The 7,461-nt window shown below is 36.0% G+C and overlaps 1 pseudogene; it reads right to left on the bottom strand.

Moving 5' to 3' along the window:
- Nucleotides 1–344: 344 nt before the first annotated feature.
- LOC133243927 (olfactory receptor 4C46-like) lies at nucleotides 345–1,272 on the bottom strand (annotated as a pseudogene).
- Nucleotides 1,273–7,461: the final 6,189 nt, after the last annotated feature.

Genomic DNA, 7,461 nt, shown 5'->3' with positions numbered 1-7,461 from the left:
GATAGTAGTGCCTACCTTTCTGTATTGTTAAAAAGCTTACTGCTGAGTATCACTGTATCTTAACATTTATTTTATTTTGTTTTATTATGATGAAAGCTTATGAATCCTTATACAATGATGGAGCCAGTAAAACTAGACTATAATTTGGCAGAGCTTTTCAAATATGCAAAGAGTAGCCCAAGTCTATGTTCTTCCTCTCTTTTGATGCCTCCATTTCTTTTCCTCTCCTTGTAGAATCGATCATTTGCAGTTTTATTTTTATCTCAGGTATTCTTGGCTGAGGTCATCAATAATGTCCTTTGGATTTTACATAAGTTGAATGAATGCTGGGTTCCAGGCACATTTTATGCATCACCTGAAACCACTTTCCTACTACACAGTTTACTAATGGCATTTTTCATCTGGTCATTTCTCAAAGTATAGATTAAAGGATTTAACATGGGAGTTAACATAGTGTAGAATACAGAAACTGCTTTATCAACAGGTAAGGTAACTGTTGGTCTCAGGTACACAAATAAGCAGGGTGCAAGGAACAGGATAACTGCTGAGATGTGGGAGACAGGTGGAGAGGGCCTTATGTCTAGCCTCTAAGCTATGGGCCCTTAGGGAGCGCAGAATGATCACATAGGAGCCGATCAAGAGGAGAAAGTTTGAAAGGCAGATTAAACCAGTGTTGGCAGGAACAAAGACTCCTAGGATGTGAGTGTCAGTGCAGGCAAGATTGAGCAAAGGGTTCAGATCACACATAAAGTGGTCTATGAAGTTAGGGCCACAGAAGGGTAAACTGATGATGAAGAGGATCTGTATGGTTGAATGAATAAAGCCCCCCACCCATGCCACTCCCACTGGAAGTCCACACAGCTGCTGATTCATGATGGTCATATAGTGCAAGGGCTTACAGATGGCCACATAGTGGTCATAGGCCATCACAATTAGCAGGATGACATCAGCACCTGCAAATATATGTTCCCCAAAGACTTGGGTCATGCATTCGTTGAAAGGGCTGGTTTTCTTTTCATAGAAGGAATCTATAATCACTTTAGGGGTATTGACACAGGAATAGCAGGCATCAATGAATGAGAGATGAGCCAGGAAATAGTACATGGGGTACCCCAGTAATGGGCTGGTGATAATGGTGACCACTGTGAGCACGTTTCCTACCATAGAGACGATGTAGACAACCAAAAAGACAACAAATATAATTTTCTGCATCTTTGGATTCTGTGAGAGTCCCAGTAGAATAAATTCCATCATGTTGTTTGCATTAGCCATGTATCTTATGTTATTATTGTGTTACCTGAAAAAAAGTCATAATTTATTAGCTCAACCTTGAATTAAGAGTGTCAACATAAGAAATAATAAATGCCCAGATTCTATTGAGTTCTGAATTTGAATAATGTTTTTTTAAGATATGAAAAAAAAAGTTCTGATATTTTGAAGATTATTCAAATTCTCTCCTGGGTGAAGGTGATTTTTAATATATAGACATGCAAAACCATATGCAGACAGAAGCAGGGGATGATCTCTAGGCCATGTGAGATAGCTCACAACCTAATGTGATTTAATAGATTTCATGTACAGTGTCAACAAAGATTGAAAAGAGGGATAGAAAACACATGCAAAGCCTGTGAATTCAAAGCTAAGGAATTTCACTTTTACTGTTAGGAAATGGGAAGCCAGCACAGGTAATTGAGAATATGAGTGTAAGATAGAGAGGGATTCAAAAAGAGGGATTCTTGGGCATAACTCTAGTAAAGGTGTTGATATGTCTTAAATGAAATGGCTTGAGGTTCAGTTTGGAGATAGAAGCCAGAGAAAAGAACCCTTGGCAACAGATTAGTTGTAATTGTTGACATAATGAAAGGATATAGAAGCTACTGCAATACATTTAATAAAACATATAGCCCAAATCTGGGCTTCTCCTGTGGTTCAGTTGTAAAGATTCTGCGTGCAATGCAGGAGATGCAACTAGACTCAGGTTCAGTCCTGGAGTCAGGGAGATCACCTGGAGCAGGGCATGACAACCCACTCTAGTATTCTTGCCTGGAGAATCCCTTGGACAGAGGAGCTTGGTGGACCACTGTCTATAGGGTCACAAAGAGTCTGAACTTATTCACAACTGAGCAAGCATGCATCACTTAAATCCAACAGTTTTTTAAATAGCTAATTACATACTTTTAATGGTTGATTTCTATATACATGGCATGGTAGCAACCTGTGTGGATGTTATTATTTCATTAGTTTTGCAGATGAGAAACAATCTCAGAAAATCATGTTAATAATAATAATGACAGTAATAATAAAAATCTTATTACCATAAACTTCTTGAACGCTTAATTTACTCTCAGTTATTTTGTAGGCATTTGTTTTTTAATTCTTATCACAAACTTATGAGATGATTGCTACCCTCATTTTATGCTTATTTCACACATTAAGAAATATGAAGCATAGAGAACTTAAGAATCCTGTCTAAGATCAACCAGATAATAAATAACAGAAGCACTATTGGATTTTTTCCTCCACATCCTTAACCCGTGCTCTACATTGTCATAATAAACAGTGCTTACTAAACTACTTTCAATATGATCATAATAACTATAATTATTTCAATTCAACATCAGAGGCAAGTATATATGAAGGAAATTGATCATCAGAAACAGATACACATACACACACAGATACACATACACACACAAACACTAGACACACACACAATATATAACTTATTGATGGTGGTGGTTTATTCACTAGGTGGTGTCCAACTCTTGTGACCCCATAGACTGTAACCTGCCAGGCTTCTCTGCCCAGGAGATTCTCCAGACAAGATTACTGGAGTGGGTTGCCATTTCCTTCTCCAGGGGATCTTCCCGACCCAGGAATGCAACCTGGGTCTACTGCATTGAAGGCAGCTTCTTTACTGATTGAGCTATGAGGTAAGCCTCTAATACTGATAGCCATGTGGCACTTCTTTCATTGAAGGTCTACTTTATCCTCTTCTCTTCAATTCCAATTATCTTCTCTCTCCAATTCCAATCAAAAACATAATCCCACAGACTCTCTTGAAAAGTATGAACAGTGACAATCCCAGTGGTAAAACAAATTGGCTTGAAAATCAGAAAGACAAGATAAGAATCTTGTTTTTCCCCACTTGCAACTTCATGATCTGGGGTATATTTCTTGGCACCTTACATTTTGTTCCCTCTAAAATCAAGTGAGAACATTAATGACCACCTCACAGGCTGTTATGAGAAGTGATTGAGGAAACAATTCTGAACATATCCATCACACAGTTCAGGACACACACAAAGGACCCTGACTTTTTATTTTGTTGCCTGTGCACCCAGAAATAGGGAAAAAAATCAACATTTTGAGCAATAATACATAGAAACATTTAACCATGCTTTAAACTTAGGAAGAATCATTTTCAACTTTACTTTTAAAGAAGCCACAGAGACCCATATTAGGCACAGTGGTTTATTACTTTTAAAGAAGTCACAGAGACCCATATTAGGCACAGTGGTTTATTTCAGGAAGAGTTCTTCATGTTTGTGTTTGAAATAAACAGGTTATGATTTAATATTCACATTATATCTTTTTGTGGTACAATGATTTTAAATTTTGTTTGCCTTGATCATATCAGTCTTTGTCATGATCAGTCTTAATTATTAAATAAGTATCTCACAGCAAATGAAGAGTGTCTGGTATCAGTGAGCTGGATATTATAAATTTCTTTATCTCTGTGAGCCTCAAATTTTTTCATCTGCAAATTAGATTAATGATACTTACCAATTAATTACCTCTTGAAGAAAAGGGTGAAGATGAAATGCTGTATTACTCCATTTAAACAGAGTTGAAATATGATGATTACTGTATATGGTAAGTAACAATCTTTAATAAGCATCAGCTCTATTGAAAAGCTTACCTTCTGGTTTTAAATTATTTAATGGTATTTGAGGGTGTTCAGAAATAACCCTGTCTTCAAATTGACCTCCTCTTGGGCTAAGTAACTTTCAACATGAAAAATATGATACATCCAAAACGGAATATTCAGTCTCACAGTGGATAAGTCTTTTAATGAGTCTAAATCTTTCCTTCTAGCCTACAGCCTCAAAAACATTTCACAGAAAACCTGCAAGTTGAATTTAGAATGGATTCACTGAGAACACTATGGAGAAATGATCATCTGTAGATGGCGCTGGTCCCATAGGCAGAAGGCAGAATGTGTGGTGGAAACACAATCAAAAGGGTCACTCCAACCTCAATGAACCTTGCTCTGGAGAATGTAGATAACAAAAAAGACATTTTCACCTGTGGTGCAAGGACATTTAAAGCAGTTTCCACAAAAGTCCAAGGACTTTTATTGTAGATTCTGTCTTCTCTCCCAGGAATTAATTATCTCTTTTGATAGAAAGGCTTTGCCTTGGAAGCGGGTATTCTGGAGAGACAGACCTGAGAAACACTCATTCTTGAGTGGGGAATTGTATTCCCTGCAGTTCAGTTCAGTTTAGTTGCTCAGTCGTGTCGGACTTTCTGTGACTGCAGCACGCCAGGTCTCCCTGTTCATCACCAACTTCTGGAGTTTACACAAACTCATGTCCATTGAGTCTGTGACGCCATCCAATCATCTCATCCTCTGTCATCCCCTTCTCCTCCCACCTCCAATCTTTCCCAGCATCAGAGTCTTTTCAAATAAGTCAGTTGAAAAGAGTCAGTATTCCCTGGACTTGCAACCAAAATGTGTGGGTCCCCTTTCTCTGTCTGAACCTAGGTTCCTAAGAAAACTTAATGACACGTGGCTAGAAAAGGTGGCTTAATTCCAGCATGGGGACCTGTGACATAACATATAAACTCATGTTGGAAAAAGAAGTTTTATTTTATTATAAATATTAAATCTTTTCTTAAAACCTAGTACTGATTTCTTGAGAGTTAGATCAGTGAAGGCATAATATTATTGGAAGCCATTTCAAAGTGCGTAAAATAAAAACCTTTTTAATTTCCCCCACATTCTTCTGAGGGCAATGGAAGTAAACAAAAAGTCTAATAGAATCCAGATAATTGATCTCTGGGATCCATATGGTGGTCAGCATTGAACACTAGGCAATAGTAAACAAAAATATGAAAAGATCTAAAGCATAAGAAGGGAGCCATAAATCAAACTACAAGTATTTTTTCCACATTATGGTCACTTTGTATTACTTTTTTTTAGTTATTGTAGTGGCCAATGATGTTGAGCATTTTTAAAAAGGTTGCTAAGAGTGTATCTTCTTTTTGAAGGAGGGATTTCTTTTCAAGTTCTTCATGCAATTTAAAAATTGAATTATGGGCTCTTATTTCTTGTTATAAGTGATTTTTATATCATCTGGGTATATGTATTTTGTCATTTGTTTATACCTATATTTGTATATAAAATGTTATGCAAATATATATATATATATATATATATATATATATATATAGTTAAATATATATACAAACTTTTTTTTTTCTCCTGGTCTGTGGCTTTCCTTTTATTTTTTATTTTTCAAATTATTATTATTTTTTTTTACTTTACAATATTGTATTGGTTTTGCCATACATCAACATTTATCCGCCATGGGTGTACATGTGTTCCCCATCCTGAAATCCCCTCCCACCTCCCTCCCCATACCATCCCTCTGGGTCATCCCAGTGCACCAGCCCCAAGCTTCCTATATCCTGCATCAAACCTGGACTGGTGATTCATTTCTTATAAGATATTATACATGTTTTAATGCCATTCTCCAAAGGGATGACATCTGATGAACAGGAAACCAACAGGCTTCTTCTTTTTTTATTTTTTTTATAGTTCATGTTTACTGTAGTGTACCTCATAAATACTATTTTACCTCAAGGTCAAAAACATTTCTTCTAGAATTTTTATGTTTAGATTTCATGTCCAGTTCTCTGATTCATTTTCCATGAGTTTTTGTGTATAGTGTGAAGTAGTGATTGAGGTTCTTATTTTTCTTTGTATATGAATATCCAATTAATCCAATATTGTTTGTGTATATATATATATATATATATATATATATGCATTGAATTAGTTTGATAGCTTTGTTAGAAAATTTATACATTTAGATCTGTTAATGAACATTCTGTTTCAATAGCACCCAGCTTGGTTTGTGGGAATTTTATAGTATGTCTTTAATTTAGGTAGAATAATTTCTTTTTTGGAGAATGATTTTCTATTTCAGATTTTAAAATTATATCTTTCTATATAAATTTAAAAATAGGATTGTCTGTTTCTTAAAATATTCTGTGGACATATCTCCCCCTTTACTTATATTTTTACTGAAGTATAGTTGGCTTATAATTTTCTGTTACTTTCAAGTGTAAAGGAAAATGATACAATTATATTGGGTTGGACACAGGGTTCAGTCAGATTTCTCCAACAATTTCTGGAAAGAATAGAATCAACTTTTTGGCCTACTCTGTATATATTTTTTAAATGTATACCTCAACTTTCCTGTTTTTACTAGCATTTTACATAGCATTTTGTTTTCAATTTCTAATTGCTATTTTTGCAGAAATAATTTTGATATTTTGTGTTGACATTGTATGTTGTGACATTGTTAAATTAACTGAGTAGGTATATTTGATTGTTTTTAATGTCCTGAATATACATACTGTTATAATGATTCCATCTAACCATTGGTATATTTTTTAATTGTTTCCTCTTCTCACCTTTCTGTTCTATTTCATTTTCTTACCTCTGCAATAGCTAAAATTTAGGTTACATTGCAGAAGAGAAATTCGGACTGGCCTAACTTGTTCATGTACAATCTTAGAGAAAATTCACCATTAAGTATGATGGTTCAGTTCAGTTCAGTTCAGTCGCTCAGTCGTGTCCGACTCTTTGCGACCTCATGAATCGCAGCATGCCAGGCCTCCCTGTCCATCACCAACTCCGGGAGTTCACCCAGACTCACGTCCATCTAGTCAGTGATGCCATCCAGCCATCTCATCCTCTCTTGTCCCCTTTTCCTCCTGCCCCCAATCCGTCCCTGCATCAGAGTCTTTTCCAATGAGTCAACTCTTCGCATGAGGTGGACAAAGTACTGGAGTTTCAGCTTTAGCATCATTCCTTCCAAAGAAATCCCAGGGCTTACCTCCTTCAGAATGGACTGGTTGGATCTCCTTGCAGTCCAAGCGACTCTCAAGAGTCTTCTCCAACACCACAGTTCAAAAGCATCAATTCTTTGGTGCTCAGCCTTCTTCACAGTCCAACTCTTACATGTGTAGAATATATACAGATACTCTTTATCAGGCTGGGAAAAGTCCTTTCTATTCTTCATTTTCTAAAATATTTTATTCATAAATCTGAAATGAAATTTATTAATTTGTATTAATTCCAAGGAGGGAAAGGAGTACATCAAGGTTGTATATTGAAACACTGCTTATTTAACTTATATACAGAGGATATCCTATGGAATGCCAGGC

This window comes from Bos javanicus, unplaced genomic scaffold (genome assembly GCF_032452875.1).
Source record: "Bos javanicus breed banteng unplaced genomic scaffold, ARS-OSU_banteng_1.0 tig00002723_1, whole genome shotgun sequence".
NCBI lineage: Eukaryota > Metazoa > Chordata > Mammalia > Artiodactyla > Bovidae > Bos > Bos javanicus.
Note: the sequence above shows the minus strand (reverse complement) of the source record. Positions and strands in the feature narration are given on the sequence as shown.